A 22,266-nucleotide genomic window follows, 5' to 3' on the forward strand; every position below is an offset into this window, starting at 1 on the left:
CAAGAGTCCAGGGCCAGATGGCTTTCCAGGGGCATCCTACGAAACATTTAATGAAGAATTAACGCCTATTCTTTTGAAGCTGTCCCAAAAAATAGAAATGGAAAGAAAATTTCCAAACTCATTCCATGAAGCCAACCGGATCCAACAATACATTAAAAGAATTATTCACCATGATCAAATGAGATTTATACCTAAGATACAGGACTTGATACCTGCAAAACAATCAATGTGATACATCACACCAATAAAAAAAAAAAAAAAGGACAAGAACCTCATGACCCTCTCAATAGATGCAGAGAAAGCATTTGATGACATAGCTTGACAACAAGCAACCTTTCTTGATAAAAACCCTGAAGAAAGTAGGGATAGAAGGATCATACCTCAAGATCATAAAGGCTGTATATGAAAGACCCATCGCTAATATACATCCTGAATGGGGAAAACTGAGAGCTTTCCCCCTAAGGTCAGGAACATGACAGGATGTTCACTCTCACCACTGTTTTTCAACACAGTATTGGAAGTCTTAGCCTCGGCAATCAGACAACACAAAGGAATAAAAGCATCCAGGTTGGCAAAGAAGAAGTCAAACTTTCACTCTTTGCAGATGACATGATATTCTATATGGAAAACCCAAAAGATTCCACCAAAGAACTGCTAGAAATGATCCATGAATTCAGTAAAGTCACAGGATATAAAATAAATACACAGAAATTGGTTGCAATTCTATACACAAATAATGAAGCAACAGAAAGAGAAATCAAGGAATCGATCCCATTTACAATTGCACCAAAAACCATAAAATACCTAGGAATAAACCTAGCCAAAGAGGTGAAAAATCTATACACTGAAAATTATAGAAAGCTTATGAAAGAAATTGAAGAGGACACAAAAAATTGGAAAAACATTCCATGCTCCTGGATTGGAAAACAAAAATTGTTAAAATGTTGATACTACCCAAAGCAATCTACATATTCAAAGCAATCCCTATCAAAATAACATCAGAATTCTTCACAGATCTAGAAAAAACAATCATAAAATTTGTATGGAACCTGAAAATACCCCAATAGCCAAAGCAATCCTGAAAAAGAAGACAAAGCTGGAGGTATCACAGTCCTGGACTTCAAGATGTATTACAAAGCTGTAATCAAGATTGTATGGTACTGGCCCCAAAACAGACACTTCGATCAATGAAACAGAGTAGAGAACCCAGAAGTGGACCCACAAATTTATGGCCATCTAATATTTGACAAAGCAGGAAAGAATATCCAATGGAATAAAAACAAGACTCTTCAGCAAATGGTTAAGGGAAAACTGGACAGAGAAATGCAGAAAATGACCTTTCTTATACCATACACAAAAATAAACTCAAAATGGATGAAAGAAGTAAACGTAAGACAGGAAGCCATAAAAATTCTAGAGGAGAAAGCAGGCAAAACCTCTTTGACCTCCGCTGCAGCAACTTCTTACTCAACACGTCTCCAGAGGCAAGGGAAACAAGAGCAAAAATGAACCATTGGGATCTCATCAAGATAAGAAGCTGCGCAGTGAAGGAAACAATCAGCAAACCTAAAAGCAACTGATAGAATGAGAGAAGATATTTGCAAATGACATATCAGATAAAGGATTGTTAGTATCCAAATCTATAAAGAACTTATAAAACTCAACACCCAAAAAACAAATAATCCAGTGAAGAAATGGGCAAAAGACATGAATAGACACTTCTCCAAAGAAGACATCCAGATGGCTAACAGACATATGAAAAAATGATCTACATCACTCATCATCAGGGAAATACAAATTAAAACCACAATGAGATACCCCCTCACACCAGTCATAATGGCTGAAACTAACAACTCAGGCAACAACAGATGTTGGCAAGGTTGTGGGAAAAGAGTATCTCTTTTGCACTGTTGGTGGGAATGCAAACTGGTACTGCCACTCTGGAAAACAGTATGGAGGTTCCTCAAAAAGTTAAAAATAGAAGTACCCTATGACCCAGAAATTCCACTACTAGGTATATACAGAAGTGATGCAAGTGTGCTGTTTCAAATGGGCACATGCACCCCAATGTTTTTAGCAGTGCTATGAATACCAAAGTATGGAAACAGCCCAAATACCCATCAACAGATGAATGGATAAAGATGTGGTATATATACACAATATATATGTGGAGTATTACAATCAAAAAGAATGAAATCTTGCCATTTGCAACTATGTGGATGGAACCAAAGAGTATTATGCTAAGCGAAATTGGTCAGTCAGAGAAAGACAAATATCATGTAACTTCACTCATATGAGGAATTTAAGATAGAAAACAGATGAATGTAAGGGAAGGAAAACAAAAAGAATATAAAAACAAGAAGGGGGGCAAAACAGAAGAGACTTAAATGCAGAGAACAAACCGAGGGTTGCTGGAGGGCCTGTGGGTGGGGTGATGGGCAAATTGGGTAAGGAGCATTAAGGAAGACACTTGTTGGGATGAGCACTGAGCATTATAAATAGGGAATGAATCACTGGAATCTACTCCTGAAAACATTATTGCACTGTATGCTAACTAACTTGAATGTAAATTAAAAACAAACAAACAAATACATAAATAAATAAATAAATATATTTTTTTAAAAAGTGTATTAGCTTCTGGGAAGTCTCACCAACCTCTAGCAAGGCCAAGGGGGTGTGCAAGGGTTTTGTATCCCTGCTTATATTCCCTGAAAGCACTCCTACTCTCTAGATGTGTGGGATACTAATGCTTGTCCCTCAGGCTGAAGCTCCAGGCTAAGTAAGCCTTTTTCATAGGAAGATTGGGGTTTTTCTGTCTGTGCAGTGCCCAAGGCTAATGGCCTGCCAAGAACTGTCTTTCCAATTGTTATAATCTTGGCCACCAGGGCCAGGCAATTAAAGTGTGTCCCCTGTGTGGATTGCACATGCCCATTGGTTTGGGCAAGGCAGCTAGAGAGTACAGGGGGTAGGCCACATTCACCAGCTTCAGAAATGCAGTGGGCAAATGTCTTCACTGCATGCCCCTACATACTTTAGGAATGTAGTGCAAGAGTGCCTTGTCTGTGCACACACACCATCTTTAAGCTGAAAGGTGGAATGTGGTAACTACTTGCTCTTGCTCACTCCAGCCAGGAAGTGGGGAATCACTACAACTGCCTGCGCTCTCTGGCCTAAGCAAGTGCTATAACCATTTTCCTCCTCCCTCCCACACAAGTTGGTGAGAGGGTGCTGTATCTGAGCTCACCTGCCTGTGCTTGCAGGCTATGTGGAGAATGCAACAACTGTATCCACCAGCGTCTCCATTTCCAGGAGGCACCTCAATTATCCCATCCCTCCAGCCAATACTTCCAGATCAGCAAATGGATGTCCTCACATAGAGTCTAGGTGCTTTTCAAACTGCTGTGTTTTGTTTTGTTTTGGTTTGGCTTTTTTTACTGAGTCTTGGGGCAAGTAAGGCCACATGTGAGTTCTCCAAGAAGAGAATCTCAGTTTCTTTTTGCATTTTGGGACTTGTAGATTTCCTGGGGCCTTGTATTTCCCATGTAGATCCCACAGGCTGGAGCACCCAATATTGGATTCTAACCCTTTACTCTTCTGATAAATCCACATTAATCTAGTGATATCCCTTCCTGTTGCCATGCCAGGGGATGGGGTTTTTGTGAGACTGTGTCTTTGCCTCTCCTACCCATCTTTGTGTGGTCTTTTTATCTTTGTTGTATCCTTTTGTTGCTATTCTTTGTTTTGAAGAGCAGTTCATCTACTTTTCATATCTATTTCAGAAGAAAATGATCCATATATAGCTGTAGATTTGGTGTGTTCATGGGAGAAGAAGGTAAGTTCGGGAACTTCTCATCATCACCTAAAACTTCTTCCAAAAATTTCAGTATGAACAGTGCTGGGGGTGAAGTTCAACTTTGAAGAGAGCCAAGTTGTAATGTGTGGGGGCAGAGGATTGTGAGTTGCAGATGGGAGTGGGGATTGCATGTGAGATAATTCTGATGTGAGTTGGAAATAAAAAACCACAAAACGTAAAATCCATAATTGTTTAATTAAATTTTAAGATGGAGATGAGGAGAAGGCAGAAAGTAGGGAATCTTGAATGTTAACAGGATTGTAATTCTATTGGCTCTTTACATGCAATTAAAACCTGCCAAAATCTCACCCACTCAGATCTCCCTCCTTTGGCGATTTGATTCTCTGCCAAACTTTGAGTAATAAATAGAATCTGCAAGCCCTCTGAACACAGAACTGCTGCTTTTCAGAGGAGAAATCAAAACAAGATTACACGGTAAGAATAAGACTAACATTCTGGTAGATTTTTTTCTCAGGTTTGGCAAAATAAGATCTTGGGAACCATGGAGAACTATTTTTTATTTCTATAAAGTAAAGGATTAGGCTGAATTGTTGTTATTTATTGCCAATACTAGTAAAAGTTGATAATAATGATAGTTGCTACTAACTTATAATTCCACTTTGATTTCCTTTGGGTGATTTGGAAAATCATTAATAAATTGCTAAAATTGATTATTAATAGTCTTTATAGTAAGTTTTTCTCCCCCACCACAAAACTTCATAAAACAAGTTGATAACTGTACTTCCAAGACAAACCTACTCCCAATTGTTTACCAGTGGTTTCAAAAAAGGAGGACAAATAGAAGAACCGAGAGGGGTCATCCCTTCAAACTCATCTACTCAAAAATAAACAATTTTTTGAAAAAATAAGTAATTTACATCCTAAATGACTAAACTAAAAAGCTTATTAGTTTTGCTACTATTCTTCATTTAGACAATTTCATTTAAAGATTTTTTTTTCTCTTTATTTGTTACTGTCTGCCTTGTGGCAATTTTTTTCTCCTTGCACTTTTCTCTGCCTTATCTTTCCACACATGAATACATACCTCCAGACTATTTTAATAAAGAAAATGGCACAAATCCAAAAGTACTGTTGCTTCACAAAGTTGATTCTAGAAGGTCTTTGGAAATTTGAGAGTTTAGGACTAAGTTTGGTTGGATCTTCCTGACTCTCACTCCCTCCTCAGCCCTGTGCTTCTTCAGCTTAGAATCATCCCTGTATACTGTGGTCCTATGCTGTTCCCAATATCCCTACCTATTGCTTCTCACATTTGTCTTTAGAATACTTGATGCCCCTCTTTAAATTTTGCCCCAAAAGGGCATGGCTCTGTGTTCAGAAAACTTCAGAGTCCTCTATTTCCCAAAGTTTAGAGTGCTTGAGAAGAATCACATAATTGAGTAATATGCTTAAATAGTTAACTCTCTGAACAAGCATAACTCTGCAGCTCAAATTTCACATTTTCTCCATTCTTCTCTGAAAGGATCCTAGATTTCCCATGAAACCTTGGCTGGTAGCTACATAAAGCATTTTCTCAGCAATGACCTATTTTTCGATTTCCTATCACTGTTTAGCTTACAATATATACAGCCAGAATGTACCTCTTTCTTTTTCCCATTTATAGAGAGGGAAGAATTCTTAGGAGAATTTTTACTTAGGGTTTGAAACAGGGCTAAAAGTAAGGCAAGAGACTGAGAAATGGAAACTGCCACTCCTGGTTAGGGTCTGCAGAGGGTTAAAGAAACAGAACTTACAACTAACTTCTGGGAATGTGTGTGAGATTCAGTTGTAAAAGTTTCACTCATGGGGGAATTAAATCATTACAAGCAAATACTGTTGGGTGTGTGTATGTGAAGCACAGAAGGGAGAAAAAATAAACACCAAGGAATATTTATGTGAGTATTTGACAGAACAAGGCCTTTTTTGGAGATACTCATGCAGAATTAAATCTTTACAGGGAAGGGGCGCCTGGGTGGCTCAGTTGGTTAAGTGTCCGACTTCAGCTCAGGTCACGATCTATGGTCAGTGAGTTTGAGCCCCAGGTGGGGCTCTGGGCTGATGGCTCAGAGCCTGGAGACTGCTTCCAATTCTGTGTCTCCCTCCCTCTCTGCCCCTCCCCCATTCATGCTCTGTCTCAAAAATAAATAAACGTTAAAAAAAATTAAAAAAAATCTTTACAGGGAAGTACTGCAGAAGGGACAGCATTGGGAGGAAGAAAATTCAGGGAATTTTTATGCCAGTAAATCTGATAGCATGAGGTCATTTTTGGAGATGTGAGTGTGACTGTGCCAAAATCTATGTATCTTTCATTCAACAAGTTGAAATTTTGGCAGACATGGTAAGAATCAAGAGCGTCTGTCAGAATCTTTCTTATTTATATCACAGCTTATAGCAGGGACATTTAGAAACAAGACCAAAAATAATCTCCTTGAAGAGCAGAAAGAAATCTTAATTCCTTCAAAAAAAAAAATGATGCTTGGTTCAAGGACTTCAGGAAATCATGGTAAAAACCTCTAATCTTTTTTTCAGTTTCCCTCTGGGTTCTCTGGTGTTGACATCTGCATACAAAAGAAAGCTTTAAGAGGAAACAGCCTCACAGGGCAGGCAAAGTTCATTATTGTAGGATAGTTATGGGCAAATAAGGAGTTTGGAGCACTTCCTCCCTGTAACAAACTCCTGGCAGATACTCGCATGCTAGCCTTGCTTCTATTGGTAGATCATGCTATATCTGTGAACACTTTTGTTTTTGTTTTTGCTTTAAGAGTGCAATATAGCGTAATAGTAAATATACACATATTTTTTGAGCCAGACAGGCCTTAAATCCATCATCTATCATTGACTACCTGCGTGATTTTGGATCTTAACTTTCGTGACCCTGAATTTTTTTCCTCTGGTGCAAGATATAAAAATAAACAAACCAATAATAATAACAACAAAAAATCCTACCTTAGAGAGGTGTTCTGATACCTATAAAGATAAAGCAAGCCAGAAGTAGTCATTAAAGGTACCTTTATTAATCACTGAACATGTACTAAATGAGTTATTTTCCCCCCATTATCCCATTTAATCCTCAGCACTTCTGTAAGATAATAACATTCTCCATGTATAAAGTTAAACAAGTAAGATTTGGGAAGATTGTACTAACCCAAGATAACGCAGTCAGCAAATTTCAAACCAGAGGTTAAAATCCAGAGTTAAGTCCCATGAAGGAAAAGGACCAAGAAGGAAGATGGATTCCAAACAACTTCATTTAGTATGGCCTTAATCTTTTTGTAAAGCGATTTTCAATTCAGTTTCCATGATTTCCAAATACAGAAACATTAGTGAGATGACATTAAAACTTTCCACCTATTTTTTTAGGTCTACATTCATTGCCATCTGAAGAAGTTTCCCTGCCAGCCACCATTTTCTTATGTAAATTTCTTTTGCCATTCCCGTTGGTATTGCCAGAACCCACAAACTTGGCTGATTGCTTTCACTTTTAATTAGCACAACAGTCTACATCTAATTCCTCTTCACTCTGAACACCTCAAAAATTAGATGATTGCCACAATTTTCCCTCACAATACTAGTGCATCTGAGACATTTAGCAATCATGTTTTGCTCATTACTTCTCTTGAATTTCCTAGCAAAGATTCAATGCTTTCTTAAAGAGTTTGACAGAGGTTCATTGTTTTGCATCTCTGCTGTGTTCAATATCAACCACTCTAACTTCTTAACCTATTGCTCTATCAGTGGCAGTAAGAAATGCTATCAAGCAGTTTATATATTTTTTTTTCTTAAAGAGAGTAAGTGATTTTTAAAAGTTTCAAATGTAATGTAATTTGAAAGAAAGAAAGAAAGAAAGAAAGAAAGGCAGGAAGAAAGGAAGAAGGAAGGAAGGAAAGAAGGAAGGAAGGAAGGAAAAAGGAAGGAAGGGAAAGAAAGGAAAGAAAGCTACCATACTGTTAATTTTTAAATTTCTCTTAACAATCAAATTTAATATCATCTAATATATGATACAGTTTATTACTAGGTGGCTATTTGGTTGTGAAAAATATCTCTTGGTTTATCCACGGGTGATGATGTTCATGTATGTTCTGACGTTCTGGTATGGCATAAGCAGAAATAAATAAAAGAACCAGCCACATGGAGCATATTCAGCATGCCCGCTGAATATCAGCATTAGAAGGAACTCTCATTCTGATTTTGGACTATACCAGCTAATCTGAGATAATGTGTCAGTGAGGGTGGTGTGGAATATCTAAAGTTTTACATAAGTATTAATAATTTGGCCAGTATTTCTGTAACTATTTGATAGACATATCCCAAACATAGGAGAAAATTCCTATAAAAGTTATGCAAGCAGTAATTTCAGTCTTTGTACAAGGAAAAACTTTCACATATTATGAGAAAATATTTACAATTAACTTACAAATATAGGTATTCTGAAATGATAATTTGAACAGAAAACAGTTTTTAGTGCTTTTCTCTTTTGAGCATCATTATGGACTCATGATTTTTGTTGACATTGTTGTAAATTTTCAAACTTAACTTGTTTTGATTAGCTATAATTTTTTTATTGTTTTGACTCAAATTGCCACTATTTGGCACTTAGAAGCCTTTTTATGCTGGTTCATTTGCTCTTTTATTAATCACCTTAGAACTCTACAAAATGCATCACTGCTTTCAGGCAACAATTTATTCAGGCTCATCTTGCATGTCTTCTACCTGTAACAGAAACCAGCTATTCTCCAAAGAACTTTGATTTCTTTAGTGGAGAACATTATTAGATTACAAAATATGGGCCCTGGGATATATAGTAGATTATTTCATTTTACCACTGACATTAAATTAGTTCAGTTACAGAGATAGGGGAGAAAATCTGTATATATAAAATCACGAGTTCATTTTGGCAATTTCAATGGAGTTCCAACATCACTTTATTATATACCTACTTGAGTTTTTACCTATTTTACTATGTGATGAGCATGGGATGTTGAATATAAGGGATAAATCACGAAATTCTACACTTGAAAAAAATAATAAAATTCAAATATTTTAATTAAAAATATATTTTTTATTTATACTTTGGCCCAATTGTTTCAGTTTTTTTAACTTTGAAAATGTTAACACCTTATTGACAGTTGTTGTTTTTGCCCCTTTGTTAGCTACATTAGTTACTGGAGGATATGAAAACCTGTTTAAAAGTTCACTTTATAAATAGAATGTTAACTTTGTTCAAAGTGTTTACAAGTCATTTCATTTTGTCACTATTTGTCCAAGCACAATGACCAATATGTATATGTATATGTAATTTTCATAATCAATTTTACACACAAATTTAGGCAAATTTATACATGTAAAAGTTTTTGGTAAACAAATCCAATTGATGTTTTGCAAAAATAATAATATAATAGTATATTGGCAATCTATAGAATTAATTGTAAAAAATAGTAATAACAGTACTGCTACTGGCCATCTGAATTTATTTTTTAAAAAGCATCTCAGTTACTTATATGTTTTCAAAATCTTGTCCTGATACAAAATATTTTCAGTTTATCTTTTCTATTTCTGACATACCATGCTTTTTCTCTCATATACAATATGTTATTGTTTATAACATATTGATTTATATATCCATATTATTATGCCATAATTTTTTAAATATAACATTATTTAAATATTAAACTGTTTAGCTGATATGGAAAACAGTATGAAGGTTCCTCATAAAATTAAAAATAGAACTACTAGGGGCGCCTGGGTGGCGCAGCCGGTTACCCGTCCGACTTCGGCCAGGTCACGATCTCACGGTCCGTGAGTTCGAGCCCCGCGTCGGGCTCTGGGCTGATGGCTCAGAGCCTGGAGCCTGTTTCCGATTCTGTGTCTCCCTCTCTCTCTGCCCCTCCCCCGTTCATGCTCTGTCTCTCTCTGTCCCAAAAATAAATAAAAAACGTTGAAAAAAAAAATTTAAAAAAATTAAAAAAAAAAAAATAGAACTACTATATTATCCTGCAATTCCACTTTTGCGTATATATCCAAAAGAATTGAAAGCAAAATATTGAAGAGATATTTGTACACCCATGTTCAATGCCATATTATTCAAAATAGCCAACAGGTAAAATCAACCCAAATGTCCATTCACCAATAAATGGATAAAGAAAATGTGGTATATACATACAATAGAATATTATTCAATGTTAAAAGAAAGAATCTTGTCAGATGCTACAACATGGATGAACGTTAAGGACATCATTCTAAGTGAAATAAGCCAGACACAAATACTGTATACTATATCAGTCCACTTATGTGAGGAATCTACAGTAGCCAAACATACAGAAACAGAGAGTAGGACAGTTTTGACAGGGGCCTGGGGAAGAAGGAAATGAGGAATTGTTGTGCAATGAATATAGTTTCAGTTTTGCAAGATGAAAAACTTCTAGATACCTGCTGCAGAACAGACCTAGTAACACTACTGAAATGCACACTGAAAAATGGTTAGATGATAAGTTTTATGTTATATATATTTTTACTACATTAAAAACTAAAGGAAAAAAAGAACTTTGAGCATGGCAGGGGGAGGGCAGGGGAAATGCTTAAATAATCCAGCTGTATTTAAAGATATGATTAAGACAATGTCCAGAATACATTAGTTGTTTGCCATTTCATTTTAGGATTTAGAAAAAGCCGATGTAGATTACATTTAGGCAAAAAACAAACAAACAAAAAAAAACAAGCCAAAGAGAATTTGTATCACTTGATATGCTTTAGCTGCAAAAATATAATAATGAATTAGATATGGCTTAAAATATAAGGACACTTGGTGCTTACTTAACAAGAAGTTCTGAAGTGGGCAATACCAGAGATGGTGCAAAGAATCAAGGACGTCACCAAGACCCAGGCTCTTCTCATCCTTCTACTCTGCCATCCTCAGACTGTCCATGGTCTCTTCCTTTATGAGATATTGTTGGCCCAGCTCTGAGAATTACATCTTCACAGAGGCAAAGTCAAAAAGTCAAAAAGTTCTTACTCTTAAGGAGAAAAATTGTCCCACAAGTCCCAGATACGCCACCCCTTTGTCTCATTGGCAAGATCTGGGTTACATGCCTAGTCCTAGACGCTGTTGGCAGATAGACAGGATTGCCATGAATGGTTTATGTTTCTGCATATCTAAATTTTGTCTTTGGTGAAAGAAAAGAGATTTGTCAGCTAAGGAACAACATTCATCCTAGGTAACAAATAACTTCCCAGGTTGTTGACATCCTCTGATTTCTGCCGAACTCAAACCATTTTTCTTTTTAAGAACTTCTGCAAAGGGCAGTCAAACTCTTTTCAAAGTTACCCTGAGGATTCTGCCTTACTCCGAAAAACACCTGAAAAATCTCTTTTAATCTGATTAATTTTCAATTTTTTCAGGTCAGAAAACTAAGTCTTTTTTTTTCAATATATGAAGTTTATTGTCAAATTGGTTTCCATACAACACCCAGTGCTCATCCCAAAAGGTGCCCTCCCCAATACCCATCACCCACCCTTCTCTCCCTCCCACCCCCCATCAACCCTCAGTTTGTTCTCAGTTTTTAAGAGTCTCTTATGCTTTGGCTCTCTTCCACTCTAACCTCCTTTTTTTTTTTCCTTCCCCTCCCCCATGGGTTTCTGTTAAGTTTCTCAGGATCCACCTAAGAGTGAAAACATGTGGTATCTGTCTTTCTCTGTATGAAAACTAAGTCTTTAATCAGGCATATCAGAACCACTTATTTTGTACAAAGGGAAGAAGAGAATGTGTTCATTTCCTGTCTGACCATTTTCCAGTCAGCTCAATGCATTCTTAAACACAGACACTGACACTGCTTTAATTCTTTTTAACCACAATATAGAGGGCTTATTTAATTCTGTCAGTGTGTCTTTGACCACCACATTTAAGAATATGGAACGTGTACATTTTAGAATTCACTGATAGTCTTCTCTTTCCTTTAACTTAAAAAAAATTCATTAACATATAACATACACACACAAACACTGCACAAATCTGACTGTATAGCTTAATGGTTTGTTACAAGGTAAACCAACCTCAGTAATTATTTAAAGAAATAGGAGTATAGAACTCAGAGTCTCCTTATGCTCTCTTCTAGTCACTACTCTCTACCTCAAGAATAGTATTTTACTTTCTAACATCAAACACCACATATTCAATTTGTGGGGTTTTTGAACTATTTACAAATGAATTCATACAGTATATGTTTTGTGTCTAGCTTTTCACTCAACATTATGTTTGTGAGATCCCTCTGTGTAGTTGCACATATGTTTATTCTTATTACTGGTTAGAATTCCTCTAAATAAATGTGTTACAATTTATCTGTTATAATGTAGATGAACATTTTCCATGTTTCCAGTTTAGAGTTATATAACTAAGACTGCTATGAACATTCCCTTACTATGTCTTTTGGCATTTTTATGCCTTTCATATATACCTTCAAGTAGAATTGCTTGGTCAAAAGTATGCACATGCTCAGCTTTAGTGAATGCTACCAAATTATTTCCCAAAGTGATTGTAGCAATTTATACTCTAATCAGCCATGTATAATTCCATTTGTCCCAAATCCTTGCAAATACTTGATATTTTCTATCTTCTTCATTTTAGCCATTTTGATAGGCGGGCATTATGTCAGTCTGGGGCAGCTAGTAATTTTCCCCCAGACTTGAGTTAGCTAGCAGACACACTTTAGAAAAATATATATCTTCCCTAAGATTGTAATTTTGGGGTTGAGGCATTTGTTTTTTGTGTCCCAGTTGCAAAGCAACATTAATGGGTGGGGGGAGGAAGAACCATTATATTGTATTTGTGATTCTTGGGGGAAAAAAGTCAGGAACCACTTTTTTTAAGTGTCCTACCTTGGTAGAAAAAAAAAAAAAGGATTATTCTCTTAACCCCATGGTCACAAATTTAGTTTCGATAGACTGTGTGGTTGTTTTGTTTTGTTTTATTTTTTTATTTTTATTTTTATTTTTTTTTAATTTTTTTTTCAACGTTTATTTATTTCTGGGACAGAGAGAGACAGAGCATGAACGGGGGAGGGGCAGAGAGAGAGGGAGACACAGAATCGGAAACAGGCTCCAGGCTCCGAGCCATCAGCCCAGAGCCTGACGCGGGGCTTGAACTCACAGACCGCGAGATCGTGACCTGGCTGAAGTCGGACGCTTAACCGACTGCGCCACCCAGGCGCCCCAAACCTACACTTTTATTTATTTGCTTTTCAGTAAATTTAAATCCTTAAGGAGTACAGCATCACAGGGATTCTGTGACTTTAGCAAGAAGGTGACTTTGGAATTTGGCATGACTGTACCACTGTTTCCATGAGCGTGAGTTATTTTTACCAGATTACTAGGATTTTTTAGATTACTAAATTTGTCACCAGGAGTCACTGGGTTGTTCTTTGATTTGTACACATAGATGCATCTCTTGCTTGGTAGAATTCATTTCCATCTCGAGCATAAACACCTTCAATTTTAAGAAGAGCTGTGTGCTCCCTCTGGTTCCAGAGACCCTGCTGATAGCCAGCAAAAATGGCCTTGGACTACAGCCTTCTGTCGTTTTAGGAGTACTGTTCCCAGCAGGTCTCCTCAGGCTCCAAGATGGCAGAAGGAGGTAGTTTTTTTATAGACTTTGAACACAACATACTTTAAGAAAGTTTAAAGTGGGGCGCCTGGGTGACGCAGTCGGTTAAGCGTCCGACTTCAGCCAGGTCACGATCTCGCGGTCCGTGAGTTCGAGCCCCGCGTCAGGCTCTGGGCTGATGGCTCGGAGCCTGGAGCCTGTTTCCGATTCTGTGTCTCCCTCTCTCTCTGCCCCTCCCCCGTTCATGCTCTGTCTCTCTCTGTCCCAAAAATAAATAAAAACGTTGAAGAAAAAAAAAAATTTAAAAAAGAAAGTTTAAAGTATTGTTAAATCATTATGAGCTAACAATAATCCACCCTGATTATTTTTCTTGATTTAAACATTGTTCAAATGATGTATAATTTAACAAAGTATCTGCTTTGTGTAATTTATCGCAAGCATTTGATAAACCAGATCATCTTGAGATTCTGCATGTGACATCAAAATAGTAAAGGCTCATTGGCTGACTGGTTTCTTAGCACAAGGACAATTCTTATCTTCTGGCTGGGTGTCAGGAGTCTGAAACTTATCTTTTGCAACTTATCTTTTATATCTATTTTTGAAACTTATCTTTAGTCTTCATAATGTAGCTAGCAAGCACTTGACTAAAAAGTAGTTGATTTCCATTCTTAAAGAGAAAACTTGTTTTTAATGTTTTTCTTATTTTTTTAAAGGAGATCTGCTACATTTATCTTCCACCAATGCAAAGTTTTGTTATCTCAGCTGCTGCTTCAGGCTGCCTTCTCTTGCTTCTAAATTTTAGAGACTTGAGTTCCACTTTCCACATTTCCATAAATATCTGGCTCATCCTTTTAGAAATTCCTCTTGTTATTCCTTAGTTTTCCAAAGCTGCCTTCATATGAAGCCTATTAGTTCCCAGAATCGATTCCAGAAGTATCTAAGTGGCATCCCTGTGCACTGGAAATTGAAGTTAAGTGTACTTTCATTGGCTTTACATATATATATCTGTGGTATCTGGAATAAAAGTCTCCTCATCAATGTTTCATGTGTTTTATGTGCCAAGTCGACCTCTTTAGAGCCAAGTTAAAGATACATTACATTTTACTCAGAAGATGTGCTTCAAAATGTAAATCTTTGCCTGTCTAAAACTCATGTATGTTTCTCTTGAATAACAAATGGTAAGTCACTTGATAGAATTTAGGATACTTCCCAAAGACTTGTATCCTTGTTAGGATTTCAAATTTTGAAAATATTAAATTACTTTAGGCTTTGGAATCTGGGGACTATCCCCAGAGTCAAAACTAATATTAATGGGCAAGTTTTCATCCTTGGTTAAGCAATCTGTTTTGCTTATATTGTTGCCAATTCAGAGATGTTCTTAATACTTGTTGGTACATATTTGCAGAGAATTAGGCAAGACTCAGAAATAAATCTCCCATACATACATATACATAGATGCAATTACTATCTTTTCATGAACAGAGATGACATATTTTAAAATATATACAAATGTTATACACATTTGTCTTGGGACACTACCTTTGCAAGTTGTCTTCCTTTGTGGATCTAGGTACAAATAAAAATTTAAAAAGTAAAACAAGCCAGGTCTAAAGCAGTGAACTGAAGCAAGACAGATTGTATTTCATCTCCAGTTTTGAGAACTAATTCACAACTTAGTGACTCAAGTCAATACACATTCTGTGGCTTGGCATCTGCTTTTTCCATGTGCATGACTCTGAAAAGCATTTGTCCAGGCTGAGATTTTAGATCTATCTGCTCCCACCTTGTTTTTCTGCCACCTTATACGGAATGCTCTGCCAGAACTATTTTCTGTGACTCAGCTTTAATTACATCTTCTAAAACCTTCCTCATTATTTAATGGATTTCTTTAATTTTTTAAACTTGCTTGGGATTCTTAGATCTGAGGATTGGAGTCTTTCAATAATTCTGGAAAGTTCTTAATCTTTATTTACCTTCAAATATTTTCCCTTCCCTATTTTATCATCTTCTTCTAAAATTTCAAATAGATACACATTAGACTGTCCAATTCCGTCCTTCAAGTTTCTCACCCTCTTTTTCATATTTTCCATCTCTATGTGTCTTTAAATTGTTTTCCAATGAATATTTTCAGATATATTTTCTAATTCATGATTCTTCATCTAATTCACTATGTGTAATCTGCCATTTAATCTGCTATTTAATGAAGCTTTAATTTCAACATTGTATTTTTTATTTCTAGATATTCTATTTGGATCTTTTTCAACTCTAAATTTTCCTTATTCATTTTTTCAATATTTTTAAAACTCTACCTAAAGATATTAAAACCAGTTGTTCAATATGTCATTTCTGATTGTTCTAATACATGAATCAACTTTCAGGTTGGCTTCTGTTGTCTGTTCCTTCTGTGGCTTTCATCATGTTGCCAAGTATTTTTATTTGTTTTATAAATCTTGACTGCAAACTATTCATTTGCCCTGGAAATTTTTCTGTGTGGATGAATACTTTATGGCTTGGGCTGCAGCTGAGTTCATCAAGATAGGATTTGTGTTTGCCTTTCCCATTTGTCTTGGGATACTACCAACCTGAAACCATTTGATATTTAATTCTCTATTTCAGGCTTTTGGAAACACACAGGTAGTGTGATTTCAAACTACAAACCCGTGTGGGGGCTGACTTTTCATGAGGAATCATCCTCAGAAGAATGATTTTCCCTCTATCTAGTGACAGAGCTTCCTAGCAGTCCCCTTCTGCAGGTGAGGTTTATTTATCTCAACCACCCTTACACTTCAAGTGTAGCCGTTTTGGTGTTCAGATTTAGGCCATGCAGTTTCCTATTAGGATCCCCATTTTAGGCATATCCTGGACTTTATCTCCTGGACCCTGAACTTCATGTAGTTGTCTAACCTGTCTCTAGAATATAGTAGATGACTTTAGGAAAAAGCCAAGGTTTCTTGTCTCCCAGTATTTTGAACACTATACATTCTTTACTTTCATTCCAGTTCAACAAATGAGTTTGAAAGATTTTTTTAATATTTCTTTCAACATTTTAGTAGTTTTAGTAAGGAGGATTGGTCATAATAACTAATCCACCATCATGCTGAAAAGAGAAGTCTCTAGTTAGTTAACATTATAATGAGCAAATATTAAAAATTTAAACATATGAACAACATTTATATTAGTAAGTTACTGATTTGTCAAATCCTTTTGGGGTTTCTAAGCAATATTTCTTTTTCAGACAAGGTTTCTACTCATGAAAAAGTTTTGAAAATTCCCTCTTCCAGCCTTAAAGTATAATGGTTTCTTCTTATGATGTTGCTAAATCTCCTCACCAACAAGACCACCAATGATGTATACGAATTGGACTTTAGTCTCACTCTCCCTTTTCAGGGTTAAATAATCCAGGTGTTATGGATTTAGGCCATATTCTCACCCCCTTAATTTGTTTTCTTGTAGCAAAATATTCTTGACCAAGTATACTTTAAGCAGAAACCAACTATGGGTAAGGAGTTTCTGCTCTGGTGTGAGGGATCGGGGGGAAGATGTGAAATCCAAAAGAAACGCCTTTCTAGAGCCCCTCATGAATTCTGAAAACATTTGCTTCAGGTTTTAGCCAAGGGACCTTGGGCAACTTACTTGACCCTTCTGTGCCCCAGTTTCATCACCTGTAAAATAGGGAAAATAACAGTACACTTTTGACAAGATTGCTATGATAATTGAATTAGTTAACTATATAAAGCATGCAGTACGATACTTAGCACATAGTAAACACTATACAAGGGTAAATTTCTAAAAACACAGAACTTTTAACTCTGCATACTCCTATTGCATTTTTTATGCTCCACTAAATTTTTACAAAATTCATAATTTGTATATTATTTGTCCAGCTTTACTTAAAATTTTTTTAAGTAAACAAAAAAAGATCTCAACTTTAAACCTCAGAATTAACTAAAACCAAAGACGTATTTGTTCCATGTTGTTTCTATCCTGTACATTGCTTTCCTCTACACTTAAAAGCTTCCTGAATCCATAAAAAAGAAAATATATACTACAGACTCTATAGACTTCCTCTTTCCCTATAATTTTGCCCTAAGACACAATGTACCCAAATCAATGGCTTAACTGGATTTCAGATCTGCCTTTGCCAGGACATGACCCCAGGTTAGTTAATTGCCCCCTTGTCTAACCCCATTATGCTATTTGCTGTAAGGTAGTGGAAGGAGAAGAGGAAGGTACAGGGCTGAAGCAGAACTTGTGCAGTTTTCTGAGGCTAACATCTTTTGGGTGGGCAATGGGCTGGTGCAGCTGCTGGTATTGAAGAAGCAGGCCCAGGGAAAGGAGAAGGAAGAGGCTGAAGTGGAATCCTGTATAGGAGCACAGGAAGGAGTCAAAGGGATAGGAAGACACTGGCTTTCATGCACCCTCTTCATTTTTGAGAAGAGGAAACTAAGACCGAGAAAGCTGAAGAGCCCTGCAGAGAGGGAGCAAATCTTGAATGTAAACTTAGGAATGGAGGTCATTCTTCTGTTTCTTCAAAAATTGTTAAAGATTTGGTTCAACACGTAGCTAGATCTCCAAAGTTTGTGAGACATGGGGAGGGTCACTGGAGGGGAATAAAAACAATGCATTGAACTGAACAATTCGAAATGTTTGGCCACACTAAAACCACAGGGCCATAGACCAAACAGAAAGTCAGCTTCTTTGAATGCTTTAGAAAGAGCATTGACCCAAGAACAAGAAGACCTGGGTTTCATTAGACTGAGTCATATAAAACTGTCATCTTTGTAGGTCAAAATGTAGTAGTGCCAATTCTATCCTGTTCAACTCACAGTTCCAGCTCTACCACTCAGTAGATGTTTGGGATTTGGACAAGATCTCCACATTTCTTCAGTGGGTAATACCTTCCTTACCTATTTTTTTCGGGTTTTTGCAAGGACAGATCCAAAGTACACATTTACTGAGTGCCTGCTATCAAAAACTGCTTGGGAAACAAAGATGACTAAGGTACAACCCTTATTTCTAAGGAGCTAGCATTCCAGCAGAGGATATAGGAAAACTAATTTAGTTGGATATGATAAGCAAGTAAGAAAAGGAAGCAATAAATTCTGTTTGATTGTGTGTGGTTAGGGAAATGAAGGCATTTGAACTGGGCTCTAAGGGTTAAATAGAAGCTTCCCAGGCAAAGAGGAAGAGGCATCTCTAGCAAGAGGAACAGCTTGTACAAAGGCATGGAGGTATACAAGTGTGTGGTGAATTGAAGAATAGTAAGCAGTCCAATGGGTATAAAATGTACAGTGTGTCTGTGTGGGAGTAGGGGGGTTACTGTTGTGTGAGGCTACAAAGGTTGAAGGGGTAGGTAGTGTCAGTGAATAAAAATGACTGGGTAAGAATGCATCCAGGAATACTGTGGGAAAGCATAGAAGTGCTTTACAAATGCTAAGTAAAGAACAAAAGAAAGTTTTCCTAAAATCTCAACATCCCTCCCCTCCTGTCACAAGGAGTTCTACTTGAATCATATACTGATTTGCCAAATTTCTTTGTAGTGTTTCCTCTCCTTGGGAGAAATGTTCTCTCCTGGGTCCAGGTAAGAGGCGTGTAGAAACTTTCAGAGTGCCAGGGAGTCAGGGACAGGAAGTGATTCAGTTTGAACAAGGACAATGCTATCTCATTGTTCCCCAAATTTCAACCTCCCCTTCTGCGACATCACTTTTTCTGACCTCCCCCAAGAAAGAAGTGAAACCACTATACCCAAGGGAACAGAGGATAATGTGATCACCCTCCCACCTCACCCTCTCCCTCCTGCTCCCCTGTGAAATCTCCCAGAATGAAATCATATAGCGTTGTCAAACTTAATCATTCTCCCCATTTCCTGTCCCTCCTACCAGCCAAGTTGTGGGGCACTGTCTTCTTCCAGTAATTTTCTAGTACCCAACAAGAGTTTTGATGACCCCTCTATACCTTCATAGATCTTCTGCTCATGCAAAAGTATGTAAGCTTTACAAGGTGGTGAATGGACTTTAAAACCCCAAAATTTAATTTCACCTCATTTTACCAACAGTTCCCATGGAATAAGAGAAAGAACCAGATGGACTTAAGTTCAGATCCTAGCTTTGCTACTTACTAGCTATGTGGTCTTTTGCAACACACTTAATCTCTTTGAGTCTCTATTTCCTAAATTTTAAAATGGCACTCAAATACCAGGGTCATGGTAACAATTAGAGATAACATATGTAAAGCATCTGGCCCACAGAAGATGCCCAAGACACTGTAAGTGCCATCACCATTATCATCACCACCACCATTATTAAGAGCTTGAACTAATACAGACTCCTTGCTGATTTCATTTCTTTCCTCTTCCTACCCTCCATCTATTCCTTATATGACAGCCAAAGCAGTCTTTAAAAAATGAAAACCAAGTCACATCCCATATTACTTAAAAACCCTTCATTGCCTTCCCACTGAATTTTGAATAAAATCCAAGCTCCTCCATCTGGTCTCCAGGGCCCAGCCCTACCTGGCTTCTGTCCTCTTCTACTGCCAACACCATTACATTATACTCTCCTCATTGTCCACTGTGCTCCAACCATACTAGCCCTCTCATTTCCAAATACGACAAATTCTGTAAGACCCTTTGACCCTGGGGTTTTCTCTGCCCAGAAAGCACTCTCTGTTCCCTCCCTTCCATATATTCTTCACACCCTTGGAGTGCAACATAAATGCCACTTTCTGTGACCACACTACTTTAATACTACTGTTTATCTTCTTTACCAGCCTAGTTCTTATTTATCACTGTTTATAAATGATTTATTTGTGGGGTCATGATACCACCATTCATGAGTTCGAGCCCCACTGACAGTACAGAGCCTGCTTGGAATTCTATATCTCCTTCTATCTACCCCTCCCCCGCTTGTGCACACACTCTCTCTTTCTCTCTCTTTCTTTCTCTCGGTCTCTCAAAATAAAAATAAACTTTAAAAAATAAAATAAAATAAATGATTTATTTGCATGATTATTTGTTCAACATCTATTTCTCCAAAAGAGAGTGAACTGCAGGAGGCAGGAAAAACTTTGTTTTGTTCACTGCTATACCCCAGCACCTAATGCAGCACTAGACAAGTGTTTGAGTTATTACTGTTGTTATGATTACTCGGCAGCACTCTGTGGTATAGTATAGACATGTACAAATCCAACATCATTTGGGACTTTTCTTGGGATATTAGGAGGGCAGAATTTCTTTACAATGATTACTAGGCATGTTTCTTTTCTTTCTTTCTTTAAAAAAATTTAATATTTATTTTTGAGAGAAAGAGACAGAGTGAGAGCAGGGGAGGGGCAGAGAGAATAGGAGACACAGAATCCAAAGCAGGCTCCAGGCTCTGAGCTGTTAGCACAGAGCCTGATGTGGGGCTCAAACTCAAGAACCAAGAGATCATGACCTGAGCCTAAGTTGGACACTTAACCCACTGAGCCACCCAGATGTCCCAAGACTTTTTTTTTTCCCCCAAAGCATTTAGCTCCTTCTAGGGCATCAAATGTTGAACTTTATATTTTGTATTCCAAAATTTCCATAATTAACATGTATTTCTAATAAAAATTTCTTATAAACTCTACATGTTAATGACAAGCCTCTTCACAAGAAATCAATCTATCAAATGAATTTATTTTACAAGTAAAATTCACAATCAGGAAAGAAAAGCCAACAGCCAACTTAACATTATAAAGGGTATTGGTATTTTAAAAAAAGGAAATTGCTTATCAAAGGGCATTGCCTGACATATGAGAGGTGGTTGGTAATTCAATAAATGATTTTCCAGTTGATCAGATGTAGATAAGAAGACATAGTGAAATGAAAATTTTCATGCAGTGTCCCATGGGTTAATGGGGTTGGAATACATAGTCCTTGGCAAGTAATGGGCACTTGATATTTGTTGAATGTGTAAGTTTCTGGAAGACTTTGCCAGGCAAAGAGACAAACATAACACTGCAGTTTGGGAAATGACTACACTTCATACATTTTTGTTGTTGTTGCTCAGATGTGAATCACCAACTAATGAATTTCCATGCAAGATATTATTTCTTGATAGATTAAAATATTCTTTCAGGTTGTTTGGGTTGTTTTTTTTTTCTTTCATAATTTAAATGTGTGTCATTTCCTCTGGAATGTCATCTCCCTCCTTTTTTTCCTTAAAAAGGTCCTTCTATTTTCCTTTATTAACTAAAATGCAGCTTCCCTTGGTGACACCACTATTCTCAAAACCCACACCCTTTCTTTGTGTGCCCATCTCCCAGGGACAATAGAGAAGTGACACATTTCTTATTTTTTACTGCTCTTGCTAACCCTCACCATGGGTCCAACTACCTAACTACTTATGTTAATTCCTTTCCATTCAGGTTGATAGAGACCCTAACGTCCTTTTCTGTTTGATGGCGCCTCTATTGAGGTCACCTTTGGTGACTCCAGTGCCTGTTTTGATGAGTCTTTAATATTCTTCTACAGTTCACCTGCAAAAGCTAATCTTGACTACCATTATCATCAGAACTTTGCAATCTCCAAGATAGAGAACATTCCTCGGAATTCCCCCAAATTCCTCAGTTTACAAACAACCTCCAGTCTTTCTACTTCTCCCACTCCAATTTTTAAATTCTTTGTAAAATCACTTTTTAAATTGTGGTAAACTTTACCATTTTAACCATTCTATGTATACAGTGCAGTAGCATGAAGTACATTCATACTGCTGAGTAACCATTACCACAATCCATCTCCAAAACATTTTTCATCTTCTAAAACTGAAACTCGATATCCATGAACAGTGGTTCCCCATTTCTT

At 37.0% G+C, this 22,266-nt stretch overlaps 1 protein-coding gene across 2 annotated transcripts in view; it reads left to right on the forward strand.

The window, feature by feature from the left end:
- Positions 1 to 4,243: 4,243 nt before the first annotated feature.
- The window catches only part of IL33 (interleukin 33), a 42,653-nt gene continuing 24,630 nt past the window's right edge, over positions 4,244 to 22,266 (forward strand). Inside the window, exons 1-2 of one of the 2 annotated variants that reach the window (XM_030294161.1) lie at positions 4,244 to 4,288; positions 13,085 to 13,186. The gene's annotated coding sequence lies outside the window, so the exon portion shown is untranslated. The remainder of the gene's footprint in view (positions 4,289 to 13,084; positions 13,187 to 22,266) is intronic. The other variant, XM_030294164.2, reaches the window with a different exon arrangement.

Source organism: Lynx canadensis, chromosome D4, assembly GCF_007474595.2.
Source record: "Lynx canadensis isolate LIC74 chromosome D4, mLynCan4.pri.v2, whole genome shotgun sequence".
Classification (NCBI taxonomy): domain Eukaryota; kingdom Metazoa; phylum Chordata; class Mammalia; order Carnivora; family Felidae; genus Lynx; species Lynx canadensis.